We start from the raw sequence: 17,335 nt of genomic DNA, 5'->3' as shown, positions 1-17,335 counted from the left end.
TATCATCAGAAGATAACCCAGCAGATCCGCTTACGTAGGGACTGAGCAGGGTTAAACACTTGTAGCATGCTAGGAGTATTGGGCTGAAGGATGATATTAGTTTAGATTAGATAGTATTAGAAACGTGTAATACATAAATGTAATTGACATTTGATGATTAAATAAAGGAGTGTTATTTATAAGTATTGTTACTGTCTTATGTTAATTGTTTAGCTATTGTTTCACTTTGCATGTTTTGACTTCCAAAATAATTAAGTTTATTAAGAATAATCGAATTATTCAAACAGTCCACAATCGTTCATATGTTGGAAGTAGGTATGAATGAAGATTGTCATGAATTGGTGTGTAGATTGTCTAAATGGTATTAGACATAGCAAAGGGTTGCTGCAACGTTCATGAGTGCTTATGAATAAGTTTTGAGCATTGGAATAAACCCACGCTTGGTGGAATCACTTTGGAGTGATCGCAAGACGATAATATCATATGGTCTTAAAACCTAGATATATGGTTTATTATTTACTAATTGGTTGTACATTGATAATGCGAAACCGCATCAGTAAATTGATGTCATAAAACGCATTGTTGTGTATAGTTGGTTAGTTGATAAGTAAATGCATATAAGTCGAAGTTTATCTGTTAGTTTTATTTAAGAAGGTAAAAGCGATATCACGGCCGCTTGTTGATTTGATTTGACTTATGTGCCGGGCCCGATCAGGACTGAATTGATGTGTTCAATTAAGTTCTATGTCAAATAAATCTGAGATCAAGAAAAAGTTGTTGGATGATGAGAATGACTATGTCTCATGAAATCGTCTGCACGATATCAAAATAGAGGGCTGTACGATCCCTTATCTATAGGACAGGTTACTGATAAGATCAGAGCTGACAACGTCTTTGAGAGCTACGATTGCTAATTGGATTGTGTTTGCGTTTATAGTTACTAGACTTATCCAAGTAGGAGACTGTTGGATTAGTGTCTAAGGCTGTAACTATATTTGGTAAGTACTTGACCTGATTGTGCATGGTCCTTTTGGGTTGCCTTCACCATAGCAACTTGACAGGGTGATTTAGAGAGAAGAGATATTATGATTAATATATTATAAGAATAATATATTAAAAGAATAATATTATTTAATTAATATAAGTCATAAATTAATTAGGAATTAATTTGGTGACTTAAAGAGATTAATTGAATAAAGGGGTATAAACTGTCAAATGTATGAAAGTTGTATTTTGAGCTGATAATCCTTATGGATATAGGGTTGGACGATTTTAGGGATATCAATCACCTAGAAATTGTCCAAGGGCTTATCCAGGAAGAGATTTGGATTGCTTTGAGGCTAAGTTATCCAATTAGGGTTTAAGGGTGAAACCCTAGGAGCTCACAGTATAAATAGACCCATAGGGTTGAGGAAATCTTCCACCATTGTGATTGGAGAAACCCTAGAGCCAATTTCCCTCTTCCTCATATCTCTCAAGTCACCTTCTTGCTAGTTGGTGTTTGTAAGTCATTAGAGGAGTGACATTTGTGACTCTTAGCTCCAAGAAGAAGAAGGTTTCAAGCAAGTAACTCAAGGTATTATTCTAGATCTCTTTTCATATGTTTTGTTCTTAGATCTAGCCATGAAAGTCTTGGAATTATTGCATGTTCAATTAGTGAAACCTAGATTACTTCAGGAACCAACCGACAATTCTAATAACTATATTTGCCTATATTACTTCAGGAACCAACTGACAATCGTAGCTCTCAAAACTCTGTTGAATTATGAAGCGCCATTTTAGATAAGTGATCATGTAATCCTCTGTTCTAGATATCAGCTGGACAAATACATGGAACAATGTATTACTTATTGTCCAGCAATTTGTTTCTCAATTTCCCAATTTGTTTAACATAGAACTTAATTGAACACATCAACTTAGTTCTGACCAGGCCCAGTACAAGGGTCAATACAAAATTATCGAGGGGCCCAGATATCTCTTCTAATCCAAGAAGGAACAGATAAACTTCGACTCATATGCTCGTTCTACTACTTGTTGAATTATACACAAAGGAACGTTTTATAACATCGAGTTACCAATGCGTTTACGTACAATCAATGTATAACCAACTCATAGGCAACAAGTCATATCTCTAGGTTTGAAGACTTATATGATATTACCGTCTCACGATCACTCGAGATAAATTCCATGAAGTGATGCAAGTGAGCGTGGGTTTATTCCAATACTAATAACTTATGAGCACTCATGAATGTTGTTGCAACCATTGCTATGGCTAAACACCTTTAGTCATCTACAAGCCCAATTCATGACAGTCTTAATTCATACCTACTTCCGACGTATGACCGACTGTGGAAGTTTGAATAAAGTAATTTATTCTGCAAGTCAAAAGATGCAAAGCTGAAGCAATAGTAAATAATTGAAAAAGACAGTAACTCCTTACTCATAAATAAATACACCTTTCATTCATCATCAAATGTCGATTACATTTTACAACTTTCATAAATAGCTATCTAATCCATAAAACTAATATCATCCTTCAGCCCTATATGTTTCGCATGCTGTAAGTGTCTAACCCTCGTCAGTCCCTTTGTAAGGGGATCTACAAGATTCTCTTCTGACGATACCCTCTTTTTCACGAGGAGTCCTTCTTCTATCTTGTGTCTTCTGAAGTGATATATTTTGTCAATATGTGTAGATCTGCCATGATCTCTCGGTTTCTTGGATACGGCAACCGCACTATTGCTGTCACAGAAAATCTCCATAGGCTCCTTAGTAGCTGGTACAACTCCAAGGTCTCCGATGAAGTTCTTCAGCCATATCGCCTCCTTTGCCGCTTCACTCGCTGCTATGTACTCTGATTCACAAGTCGAATTAGCTACCGTCTCCTGCTTGTAACTCTTCCAATTAGTTGCCCCTCCATTAAGGGTAAAGACCCAGCCCGACTGAGAGCGGAAGTTATCCCTATCAGTCTGGAAACTAGCATCACTATACCCTACTACTCTCAAGTCATCACTCCCACCAAGGGTAAGAATCCAATCCTTAGTCCTTCGTAGGTACTTGAGAATATTCTTTACCACAGTCCAATGAGCCTTGCCAGGGTTCCCCTGATATCTGCTGACCATGCACAAAGCAAAGGCCACATCAGGACGGGTACAAGTCATAGCAAACATGATCGATCCAACAGCAGAAGCATATGGCAATCAACTCATCTCAACTATCTCAGCCTGTGTACTCGGGCTCTGAGTCTTGCTCAGTTTGGCATTGCTTTGGATCGGTAATTCTCCTTTCTTGGAATTCTGCATGTTGAACCTTTTCAACACCTTATCCAAGTAGGTATTCTGACTAATTCCAATTAGTGTTTTTACTCCTGTCTCTTAATATCCTTATCCCTAGGATATAGGCAGCGTCTCCAAGGTCCTTCATAGAAAAACACTTCCCAAGCAAGGACTTCACTTCCTGCAAAGTTGGGATGTCGTTTCCTATGAGCAGTATGTCATCCACATACAACACCAAGAAGCTAACTATACTCCCACTAGCTCTGACATAAACACAAGACTCATCTTCGCTTCTTGAAAAACCAAACTCTTTGAATTTCTCATCGAAACATAGATTCCATCTACAAGTTGCTTGTTTCAATCCATAGATGGATTTCTCAGGCTTACACACTCTATTCGGGTGATTTGTATTGACAAAACCCTCTGGCTGACTCATGTAAACATCCTCAGCCAACTTCCCATTAAGGAAAGCGGTTTTGACATCCATTTTCCATATTTCATAGTCATGAAAGGCAACAATGGATAACATCACCCTAATAGATTTAATCTTTGCTACCGGTGAAAAGGTCTCATCATAATCAACTCCCGGAGTTTGAGAAAAACCCTTTGCAACCAGTCGTGCCTTATAAGTGTGTAAATTATCATCCATGTCGGTCTTCTTCTTGAAGATCCATTTGCACCCAATTGTCTTACGACTTGGTACATTGTCAACCAAGTTCCAAACTTGATTGCCATACATGGACTGTATCTTATTGTCCATAGCCTCCTTCCATTTAGCAACCTCACGGCCTGCCATGGCTTCCATGTAGCTGTTAGGATCATCCATATTTATCAATGTACTATCACTGATAAGTGTATCACCTTCCGCAGTAATATGGAAACCATAGTAATGCTAATGTGCATTCCTAACTCTCGTGGAACGCCTCAGAGGTACAGACTCGTCAGTCGAATCAACAGGAGTTTCCTCCTCAGGTAGATTGCTAGGATTTGAGGTTCCTTCACCACTTGAATCTTGAAGTTCTTCAAGGTCAATTTTCCTCCCACTGTTTCCTTGGCTCATGAACTCTCTTTCACAAAAGACTCCTCTCCTTGCTATAAAGACCACATTCTCACTGGGTCTATAGAAGAGGTAACAAAAGCATTTCTGTGGGTTGCCGATGAAAATACACCTCTCACTTCGAGGTTCGAGCTTATCATGAGTCTCGCATCTCACAAAAGCCTTGCAACCCCAAATCTTGATGTGGTCCAAGTTGGGAACTTTCCCAGTCCACATCTCATGAGGTGTTTTGGCAACCTTCTTTGTAGGGACTAGATTAAGGATATGGGCGAAGTCTCTAAGGCATACCCCCAAAAAGAGATTGGTAGCGAAGCTCGACTCATCATAGAGTGAACCATGTCCAACAAAGTCCGATTACACCTCTCAGCCACACCATTCAGTTGTGGTGTCCTGGGAGGTGTCAATTGTGAGACAATCCCACACTCCTTAAGATAGTCGATGAACTCTGTGCTAAGATACTCACCACCTCGATCGGATCGAAGCATCATAACGTTCCTGCCCAATTGATTTTCTACTTCCTGTTTAAACTCTTTAAACCTATCAAAAGTTTCTGACTTATGTTTGATTAAGTAGACATAACCATATCTACTATAATCATCAGTAAAAGTCAGGTAGTAGCGATTAGCATCCCTTGTGGCGGTTTTGAAGGGTCCATATACATCAGTATGTATAAGGTCCAGCAAACCCTCACCCCTTTCACAAGAACCAGTGAAGGGTGATTTATCATTTTTCCAAGCAAACAAGATTCACAACTATCATCTGACTTTAGGTTAAATGACTCCAAAACTCCATGCTTTTAGAGCTGGCTTATGTGTTTCTTGTTTACATGTCCAAGACGACAATACCACAATGATGCTTTATCCAAGCTACTAGAAGAATCAATACACAGCACATTATTTCCTAGGTTATCTACAACCGTCACAGTTCCATACACACCATCACAATGTAATGCTTTAAAATAAAGAACATTATTAAAGAAAGCATTAATACTACCAATTTCATTATCAAAAGAAAAGGTAAACCCTTGTTTGTACAAACCATGAAAAGAAATAATATTCCTTGCTATTTCAGAAGAGTAAACACATTTATTCAAATCTAACTTTATCCCACTATCTAGCAACACAGTATAAACTCCAATCTTGGTAACAGATGAAACCTTCTTATTCCCCATGATTAAGTTTATCTTTCCGTGTTCCACACCCTCACTTCTTCTTAGGCCCTACAAAGCACAACATATGTGAATACCACAACCTGTATCAAGAACCCAAGAATTATAATATGGTGAGTTATTAGACAATATAGTGTAAATACCTGCATGGGATGGTTTCACTTTCCCATCCTTGACATCCTGCAAGTACATTGGGTAGTTTCGCTTCCAGTGCCCCTCATTCTGGCAATAGTAGCATTCAACATCCTTAGGGATGGCAGAAGGAGTAGTAGAACCACCTTTGGTTCCACTCAATGAGGAGCCATCAAGAGACTTTCCCTTGGTACCCTTCGAACGGGTCTTCCTCTTCTTCCCTTTGCCTTGCCCAATAGCCAAAACAGGGGTAGCTTTAGGAGTAGGAGTAGTAACAACCGACATACCTTTAAGACCACTTTCGACAGTCTTTAGAAGTCCTTGAAGCTTGCTGAGTGTGACTTCTTCCTTGTTCATGTGGTATGTCATGCATAATTGACCATAACACTAAGGTAAGGAGTGCAAAATGATGTCAACTGACAACTTGTCAGGGAAGTTCACATTCAATTTCTGCAAACGGTCCACATACCTTTGCATTTTCTGCATGTGGCCCGTGATGGGTTCACCATCCTTCATTTGGGTTGTTATCATGGAGGAGATAATTTCATATCGTTCTTGACGAGCACTCTGATGGTAGCGGTCCATCAAATCCTGGTGCATCTCAAAAGGATAGTAGTCCTTGTAGGACTTTTGGAGCTCGGTTTTCATAGTGACCATCATGATGCATGCCACTTTTGTAGCATCTCTTTTATATGCCTCATATGCAGCGACCTCCTCAGGAATTGCAGTCGGCTCAATATCCTTAAGCTCCTTGTCGAGGACATATTCCTTGTACTTGAAACGAGTGACCATCCTGATGTTCTGGATCCAATCAATAAAGTTGGAACCATCAAAGATGACTCTCCCACAATGGTTCATGAGAGAGAAGGAGCTAGTATGGTTAGAACCCGAAGCATTGTTGGAAGACATCTGAAAAGAAGAAAGACAAGTTTAGATTAGATATTTAGAGTCCTTAATAAGACACCCAAATGTAATATTAAGGCTAGGACCCAACGCAATATATTATAACTTCTAAGAGGTATGCCATAATCTAAGCTATAACATATTTGAAGGTAGGTGAATGAAGATTCACCAATTTCCACCATGAAAAACGAAATGAATTATTAGGTTTAATTGGTTTGAAATTCCTAGATTCTTTTGAGATTCATTGAAGTTTTCAATGGCATGTTTCAATCTCAAGTGTGCCCTTCAAGTTTTGTGACTAGAATGCCGAGGATCACAAAACAAGGTGTGAATAACCATGCAAATTCACTTGGTACCCTTAATATTATTACCTAATCGATGTGCCAGTTAACCACACATGCTCCACAAATCTATGATAAACATTAAGTCACCCTTTGTTGTCCTTACTAGTCCAAGTTAGTGTTCCGGTTAACCACACACGCTCCACCAACGACTTGGTAAGGTACAAAGTGTGAATTTCATGGGTTAGCACCATTTTCATATTTTCCTAAAGTAACTAAGATTGGGAATTACTAAAACATTTAGTTAATAATCATTATACTTTTAATGAGAACTAAAGTCATTGTCCTACCCGTTCGGCAAACAACCCTCCACTGATCAAGGAAGCGGTGGGTGAGAGTAGACACCCATTAAGTTGCCATTTTATAGGCAGTAACCTTATACCCCCCTTATAGACCGACTTCGTGAATGAGGCCTACTAACGGTAAAACGACTTGATCTTATACATATATATAAATATTAACCATTAATCTTATAATAGTATAAGGGTTGAATTTTAACTTTTAAAATCTTAAGGGTTGGAATTTAAAGTGTGTGTGTCTTTACAAATTCCAAAACTTGAGGGCAAGTTTTGAAACTCTTCAAAACTTTTCATTTCATAACTTATGAGTGAAGGGTTATAACAGTGAAGAATCTTCATTTTTATGTAACTTATGTGTTTAAATGTTCATTAAAAGGGTGACCTTTGGAAATCCATAACTTGAGGACAAATTATGGATTCCATTAAAACACATAATTGATCAAGAATTAATCATTAAACAATTTAGCAAGTAATTCCTATGATCTAACAATAACTCATAACAACATGAATCCTCAAATAAAAATTTCAAGAACATATGAACACATATAAACATGGAATTTTGATATTAGTCATTTTAAATGGATTAGAACAACCATTAAACCATTTAAAGCAGGTTTTAAAACATCAAAACCGTTTAGGGTAATGTTTCTAGTCCATTTCCAATAGCAAAAGTCGAAAAAATGCATTCTGTGTCTCCTACTCATCGAGTGCACGAACCTACTCGACGAGTAGGATGAATTTGTGCTTAGACTCATCGAGTTCCCCCATGGACTCGGCGAGTCCACTACCCATACAGCTCAATCTTGTGACTTTTCAACAGTTTGCATCAAGTATTCAAGAAAACAATCCTAGGCTCTGATACCGCTGTTGGGTTTTGAGCAATCTAACACTCCTAAGGTTTTCATGCAACCCTAAAACCTTGGATCTATGTTTTACTATGAATACATGTAACTTTGTTTTTCCAAGGTTCATACAATATCTAACATGGCATGGGGAACATTAAGCATAATGGCTAGAAGAATTACATGTCTTTCAATTGTGAGTTCATTCCTTGGAGTTTGAGAGCCTAGCACCAATAATGTGGATGCCTCAAATGGAAATCACAAATCACCACAAACTTGGAAAAACCTTATAAGAGTGTATGTTTTCTTATGGAAATCGGACACCACCTTTTTCACACACAACTAGTTCCATTTCAAGCATCACATGCTCCTTTATATAGTGTTGAGGATTAGGGTTAAATCCATGTAAACCCTAATACCCATGACTCTTCCTTTCCAAGGATCCATGGGTTAAAAGCTCCAGGGACTCCCATGCATGCCAAGCCCATTCCAAATGAGTATTAGCCCACACTTATATAAATACAAGAGCCCATATTTAATTAGTCACCTTTTTTATCACCAAATTAATTCTAAATTAATTTATGATCAATACTAATTAAATAATATGATTTCATATTAACATATTATAACTTATAATATATTAACAAATCATAAACATACAATTTTCAAACGTTTAACCATTAATAGTTCGGGTGAAGTGCAACCCAAATGGACCATGCCGGGTCGGGTCAAGTATATACCAAATAAAGTTATGGACTTAGACACCTTATCCAACAGGTTTGAGCTTGTAGCCTTGACCCAGTGTTAACTCATCGAGTTGGGATTCAACTCAGTGAGTTGAGTGAACCCTAGGAAGAACGCGGAGAACACGAGTGGACTCGGCGAGTGACAGGTGTGCACTCGGCGAATCAGGTCAATCTTGGATGTTGACTCGGTCTGGCTTTCTTTTGATTTCCTGGGTGAGTCAATAAGGGGCAGGAGGGACCACAAAGGGGTAAAATAGACTTTTTCCCATCCCAAGGGTAAAAAGGGGAAAATAGGACTTAAGGAGTAAATGAGTAATAAGGTGAATAATGATCAAGATGCTTGTCTAATGTGTAGGCGGAGGCTAGTCCAGGATTTTCGAGTGCTGTCTATTACTTACTAGCCATTAGGTGAATCTTCTCACTATACTTTACCTGGAATGGTAACTATGTGTGACCGGGGGGGGGGGGTGTTATGTGCTTGTATGAGTTATATGATTTGATATGATGTGTATATGTTGTATGAGTTGGACCGGAAGGTCAGTATGGTAGGACCATAAGGTCTACCAGGATTATGGGATCAGAAGATCCCACTAAGACATAGTGATCGGAAGGTCTTGTAGCCTAAGGTGGCTAGTATGTGTATGTGGTACATTGGGGAACTCACTAAGCTTCATGCTTACCATGTTATTTTTTATGTGTTTCAGGTTTTCTCAGGATCACGGGAAGGCACCGGCTTGTTTGTACACACAACAGTGAAAGAGTTATGTTTTGAAGATCCTGGATTTTAATCAAACAATTATGGAGTTGTGATTTTGTAAATTAAATCAATGAGATTATGTGAAATACAGTATGAGATTATATGCGATTTTAAATGAAAATTTTATTTGAAAATTTGCAGTGTTACATTATTTCATTTCATGCATTGTTCTGACAAGTTTTTCTTTATTTGTTTAATGATTTGACTAGTTTAATTTTAGTTTATAAAAATGGTGTATTTATATTTGAATCTTTACCTTGAAATGGTGTGTATGAAACAATGAATTGTGTTGAGAGCTTAGGCTATAGTGTATTTCATATTGATTCATCTAATGGCTTAGACAAGGCATGCTTGTAGCATTGTCATCTTGGGCATATTAACTAGAAACGCATTTCCTAACTCCAAAAGGATGGAGTGTTAGAATTATTTGACCTAAGGCTAGATGATGAATGTGAATCTTGTCTTTTGGGCTAGATAACAAAATCACCTTTCACTGGATCTTGTGAAAGAGGTGAAGGATTGTTGGACCTCATACACACAGATGTGTTTGGACCCTTCCGATCCACCACAAAAGATGCTTATCGATATTTTCTAACATTTACAGATGATTATAGTAGACATGGCTACATCTACTTGATCAAACATAAATAAGAAACCTTTGAAAAGTTCAAAGAGTTTAAACATGTAGTAGAGAATCAATTAGGCAGGAATATCAGCATGCTCTAATCTAATAGAGGGGGGGGAGAGTATCTTAGTATCAAGTTCCACGACTACTTGAAGGAATGTTGAATAGTTTCATGATTGACTCCTCCAAGGACACTACAACTTAATGGTGTGGCTGAGAGACGCAATCAAACCTTGTTGGACATGGTTTGTTACATGATGATTCGAGCCACTATTCCCATCTCCTTCTGAGGGTGTTCCTTAGACACAACCGCCCATATCCTCAGTCTAGTCCCTACTAAGAAGGTTGCCAAAACACCTCACGAGATGTAGACACAGAAAGTTCCCTCGTTAGAACATATTAAAGTCTGGGGTTGTGAGGCTTTTGTTAGATGAGAGAATCATGACAAGCTAGAAGCCAGAAGTGAGAAGTGTATTTTCATTGGCTACCCACAAAAGTCTTTTGAATACTTGTTCTATAGACCTAGTGAAAACGTGGTCTTTGTAGCATGAAGAGGAGTCTTTTGTGAGAGAGAGGTCATATGTAAAGAGGACAGTGGGAGCACAATTAGTCTGAAGAGATTCAAGAGTCAACCAATGAAGGAGCCTTAGATAACACTAGCACTCAAACAGAGGAAGAAATTATAGTTTAGTTAGTTGACAATTCATTACCTCTTTGTCGTTATAGTAGAGTTAGCATGCCACCAACGTTCTATGGTTTCCATATAACGTCATATGGTGGTATGTTTATCAGTGATCAAACGCTGGTAAATTTGAATGAGTCTGCTAACTACAAGGAAGTGATGGCAGGACATGTGGCTTCAAAGTGGAAAGAGGAAATGGACATCGATATCAAGTCCATGTATGACAAACAAGTTTGGAATTTCTTAGATCAAGAACCTAGTCGAAAGACTGTTGGTTGAAAATGGATCTTCAAGAAAAGAGCAACATGGATGGAAATGTGCACACATTCAAGGCACGACTGATTGCGAAGGGCTTTACTCAAACCCCAAGGATTGACTATGACGAGACCTTCTCACCAGTGGTGAGGTAAAATCTATTAGGATAATGCTTTCCATAGCTTCCTTTCATGATTATGATATTTGGCCAATGGATGTCAAAACCGCTTTCCTTAATGGGAAGTTGGTTGAAGATGTTTATATGTGTCAGTCAGAGGGTTTTGTTGATGCAAAGTTTCCCAATAGTGTGTATAAGATTGAGACATCCATCTATGGATTGAAACAAGCATCTCGCGCCTGGAATCTTTGCTTCCATGAGAAAGTAAAAGAGTTTGGTTTCATTAGAAGTGAAGATGAGTCATGTATATATGTCGAGGATAATGGGAGTATAGTAACTTTTCTAGTATTGTATGTTGATGACATACCACTTATAGGAAACTACGTTCCAACCTTGCAAGAAGTAAAATCTTAGGTTGAAAAGTGTTTCGCTATGAAGGATTTAGGAGAAGTTGTCTATATTCTCGAGATAAGAATTTAGAGAGATAGAAAGAAATGAGTAATTGGACTTAGTCAAAGTGCATACTTGGACAATGTACTAAAAAGGTTTAGTATGGGAAATTCCAAGAAAGGAGAGCTACCTATTTAGAGCAATGCCAAATTGAGTAAGACTCAAAGCTCCAGTACAGATGAAGAGATAGCTGATTGAGTTGAGTACCTTATGCTTCGGCTGTAGGATCGATCATGTACGCTATGACATGTACTCGCCTTGATGTGTCCTTTGCTTTAAAAATGGTTAGTCGCTATCACAGAAATACCGAAAGAGCTCACTGTACAACAAAAAAGAACATTCTCAAGTATCTGTGAAGGACAAAGGATATGATTCTAGTATTTGGAGGCAGTGATACGTTGAGAGTTACTAGGTATAGTGATGCCAAATTTCAAATAGATAGAGACAACTTTCGTTCTCAATCTGGGTGGGTGTTCATATTAAATGGTGGAGCGGTTACATGGAAAAGTTCCAAGCAATATACATTGGTTGATTCTACTTGCGAATCAGAGTACATAGCAGCAAGTGAAGCATCAAAGGAAGCGGATTGGTTGAAAAAATTTATCGGAGATCTTCGAGTAATTCCAACCATTCAAGAGCCAATGGAACTTTTCTTCGATAATAAGGTTCAGTTGATTTCACTAAAGAACCAAGAGGCCATGGCAAGTCAATACATATCGACATAAAGTACCTTTATATCAGACATAGAGTAGAGGAAGGTTACCTCATTGCGAAGAGGGTATCATCAGAAGAGAATCCTGCAAATCCTTTGATGAAGGCTCTAAGTAGGGTCAAGCATAATCGACATGCTAGAAGCATTGGTTTGAGAGATGATATTAGTTTTTAGTAGTTAAATGAGTAGTTTGTAACTTGTAACTAAATAAATGTAATTGATTTTTGGTGATTAAATAATAAAGATTATTTTTGAGTCTGTTACTACCTTTGTCAATTGTTTATTATTGTGTTTCGTTTTGCATGTTTTACTTCCTGAATAATTTAATTATTCAAATTCCACAGTCACTCATACTTTGGGAAGTAAGTAGTGAATTAAGACTCTCATGAATTGGATTGTAGATTGTCTAAGGGAGTTAGACATAGCAATTGTATTGCTACGACATTCATTAGTAATTATAAATGGAGATTTAAGTATTGGATAAACCCATGCTTAGAGAATTAGTTCATGGATTATATCATAAGTAATTTTGAGACGATAATATCTTCTAATCTTGAAACAGAGATATATGAGTTGTAATTTACAAATCGGTTGTGCATTGGTGTTGCGAAAACACATTAGTAGCTTGATGTTATAAATCAAAGTTTATTCGTTCCTTTTTCCTTAACGGGAAAAGATATATATTTGGGACCCTCGGTGATTTGGTGCTGACTTATAGTGTTGGGTCCAACCAGGAGTAAATTGATGTGTTTAATTAGAAGTCTTATGTCGACATTACAAATTAGAAATCATGAAACAATATTTTCGACAATGAGATTGATTCTAATCCATATCTCATGTCGATACGATATCTAGTTGAACGGAGGAATATTTGATCACTTATCATAGGACCAATGTTTGATTAGATCAAAGTTCGAAAGTTGTTTTAGAAAGCACATTTTGCTATTTAATTTGGAAGTTGTAATTTAGTTATAGACTGATCCAAGGAGGATACTATTGGATTAGGTGTCTAAGTCATTAACTAAATTATTATAAATTTGAATAATCAGAAAAGTCTTTTTGGGTTGCCCTTAAACCTAGTAATTGACTGGAATGTCTTTTAGAGAAAAAGATGATTTGTTAATTTATTATATAATTAATAAATTAATTAGAAATCAAAATAAATAACTTATTAATATGTTTTGAGAAAAATATATTAATTAGAATTTATATTATTTAATTAAGAATTAATCAGAAATTAATTGAAATTAATTATGGGATTAATCAGATTAATTAAAAGCAGACGGACTAAAAGCATCAATGTCCAAAAGTTGAACATTGACTGATTCTAAAACCTCCATAGGAGAGGGAAAAATTCTAGAGCGGTCAATGGAGCTTTACTTCTAGGAAGCTTAGGATTGCTTGGGGGAAAGGAAACGGTTAGAGTCAGCCAAAAGGAAAACGATCTTTTATGCACCTCCTTAAGCCCTATAAACACCCATGGCTTAGGGATTTTGAAATTCACTCTTCTAAGAAACCCGTAAAGCCGAAAATTATACCTTCTACAAAGAAGGATTAGTAGTTTATTTACAAAAGTAAACTAAATGGTATGTTTTCTATTATCACTCCTCCTAAATCGAAAATAGCAATATACTTTAGGCTTCTTAAATAAAAATTGTAGTTTATATATTATAGTGAGAACATAGATCCTTTAGGTTGTATGCGAACTTAGGTTTTATAATAGGAAGACAACTCACATTTAAATGGTAGAAAGACATATTTTTCCCGATCCGATGGATAAATCGCCTCTAAGAGGGATCAACATAAGGTGTCTTTGCGACATTATTAATGGTTGATCTAATGGTAGCGGTAAAAAACTTGTGACAACAAGTGCGTGTTAGTGTATCTCACATCGGTGTGATATGTTAATATAAATGAGTATATATGTTGGAGTCCCTTTTCTCTCCATAAAACTTTTTTGGAGAGACTATATTGGACTCCACATATATTTAAAGTGCTATGTTTAGAATTTATTTATTTATTTATTTTTTGTGTGTGGGTGTGTTGGGGTGGGGGTTTATTAAAGTTTATGAAAATGCTTGTTAACAAAATTTTAAAGAGTGGGAAATAATTGTTTATGCCTCCAAATATGAATCCCCCCTCTCATGTCCACATCTCAATTTAAATAAAAACCTACAAAAATTGTTGGGTATTTTCTTAAACAAACCTTGAAAAAGAATGTCGCAATCAATTTGGTATTGTGTTGCTGTGATGTTAGGCCAATTTCATAAGAAGTGTTCATATTTTAAATCAGTGGAGTGCTATTCGTCCCTATGTCACATGCAATCAATCCCAAAAAGACGACTAAATTCATTACTTTTTTAGTGTTATACGAAGCTTCCTTATTAAGTTAACAGCTTTGCCATGACAAGGAAAAGACAAAAAAAATGACCCCAGTGTCCAAGCTCCTCGGTTCCCAGAGAGCCAGGAAAAATATTCCGGGTATATGGAGCCTAATTTTGAGTTAAAACGGTTGATGACCTCCTCAATTAATTTCAGTTTTGCGGGTTAATTCAATGAGGGTAACAGTCATTTTATATTATTATAATCTCAGTTTCATCAAAAATTAGCATATGAGAGAGAAGAAAGATAAATCTTAATCCCTCTTCGAGACTTTGAGAGTAGATATAGCCTTAACTTCCACATAAAAAGAAATCAGATTCCAGTTGCAGTAAAGAGATAGTATAACAAAGTAGTAAGAATTCGTATGCAAACACAAAATGATGATGAATTTGTATATTTGCTGAAAAACAAGGTTAAAAAATGGGGAAGAAGTAAAAAAGAATCATAATTTTATGGGTCTGAGAGAGAGATTTGATAAGGGTTATGATCTTTGCATAGACAATGAAGCAACAGGAACGATGGTCTGCAAAGAAAGCTCCATTTTCAGTGATGTTCTCTGGTATATCACTTATTTACCATAATCTATACCCTTGGTGTCAAATGATAAAGTATACCCTTTCATGAGCAGATGAACATATATAGTCTTGTTTCTTGTTGAGTTTCTTGTGCCACGTAAACCCTTCTACCAAGCTGTAATTCAAAGAAATCTTCTACCTCTTGAATGAGAAACGGTAATAAGTCGATCACATTTTTACTGAGACGTATATAGAAAGAAACTTAATTTCGTTCTCATTAGTTATGCGTTTTAAACTGTTGAGTTTGTGAAAAAAAATCAGAAAATATGTAAATATGTAGCATGTTATTTTGACATAAAATCAACTTCACTTAGTAGTCGACTAGTGGTGTGTTGAACTGTTTCCCAGATACTCTTCTGCGACTAAGACAATACATGCTTATGTTTTTCTTAGAAGTCAAATGGCACTTTTTAGTAGTGAACGACCAAAAAAAATGACAGATGGTTATTGCGAAAATTGTGGCAGTTTGAGTTATTTTTCATTTTTTTTTGGCTATTTAGTGATAAAATGTTTTAAAAATTACTATTATGGCCATTTTCTCTATTTTTAATTATTATAATCATTAACTAGTTAATTTAGACTTTCAGAAAGACATACTAGAATCAAATGATCCTAACCACATTAACCTTCGGATTGCGTTTTTATAATATTAATTGTAAATCTTTTATATATTTAATGTTAATTTAGTTATTATAATAGTTAATCTAAATAATAACTCATGTAACCAATTTTTTTTTACTTTTTATTTTTTAATTTTGATCATTATAATTATGTCATAAATCAACCAAAATTTTTAATTATGAAAAAAAAATTAACCAAAATTTTAAAATGTAAAGTGATATATTTTTTAATTTAATTATTTTTTCAACTATTATTATTGATAAATTAAATAAAATAAATTAAGCTACCTTTTAAAAGAAAACTATAATTATTAAAACGAGTTTACTGACTAATATGTTCAGAAAAAATTCAAGTTTATTTATGAATCTAATCAAATTTAAATTAATAAATTAAATATAGTGGATTAACAACTCAACATTTGTATCATTAAAATTAAAAGATTTTACATTTCATAATGTATTTAAGTTAATTTTTTGACTTATATTAGACTGAAAGTTAAAAGTTAATATAAAAATTAAATATATATAAAAATGTGAATGTATATAAATAACTTATCATGAATATATATTAATTTGAGTGCTAGTCGTCCTAGGGTTTAGTGTTTGGACCGGACACCAGACAGGAACTGGTTATGACTGAATAAGCATATATAGTTCAATTTTCGGTTTTGTATAATGGACCTAACAGGTTTTTGGGTATTTCATTCCTCGTCTAAGTTCGTTACACACATCATATGAGTTCACGCCTAATTGATCTATCACATACATAACACAAAAAATCCTTATGTACTCGATCTCTCCTTAGGTCAATCTCTTCTCGGTCGATTAATCCAACAATCACCCCCTATTCACCACCAATGATTCATTTCAAGTAACGACATTAAAGATCAATCATGGATAATTGGGCTCCAACTAAGAAAATAATTTAAGCACCACTATGTTAATTGTTTACGATTTTGCTTAACTATGAATTTATAATGTTAATCTACTACTCAAATGCTATTCTTTTAATTTGTTATGTTACTTTTTGAAGGTGTTATGTTGATGTATAAAAGTACACAACTATTCTATTATATCAAATTCAATGTGTTATATTAAAATTGTTAATCTATCAATGTGTTATGTTAATGTACCACTCATATTTTTATTGTTTCAATGTGTTATGTTCTAGCTTTCAATCATTCATTATTTATGTATTATGTGAACGTATAGAACCTACATTTCCATGTAGAACCATTTATTCAAAAGGAGTAGCTGATGACTTTCTTGAAGAAAATACTAACTTTACTAAATTCTTTAGTAATCCCTTGACCAACGATACTTAGGAAAGCTCGTATCAAAGCACGAGTTCTATGGTGGTCATAACCCACTTTATTGATGAATATTGGGTCATACA

Source organism: Lactuca serriola, chromosome 1, assembly GCF_051521515.1.
Source record: "Lactuca serriola cultivar US96UC23 chromosome 1, Lser_US96UC23_V15, whole genome shotgun sequence".
Classification (NCBI taxonomy): domain Eukaryota; kingdom Viridiplantae; phylum Streptophyta; class Magnoliopsida; order Asterales; family Asteraceae; genus Lactuca; species Lactuca serriola.
The sequence above is the reverse complement of the archived record's forward strand: the minus strand, read 5'-3'. Positions refer to the sequence as shown.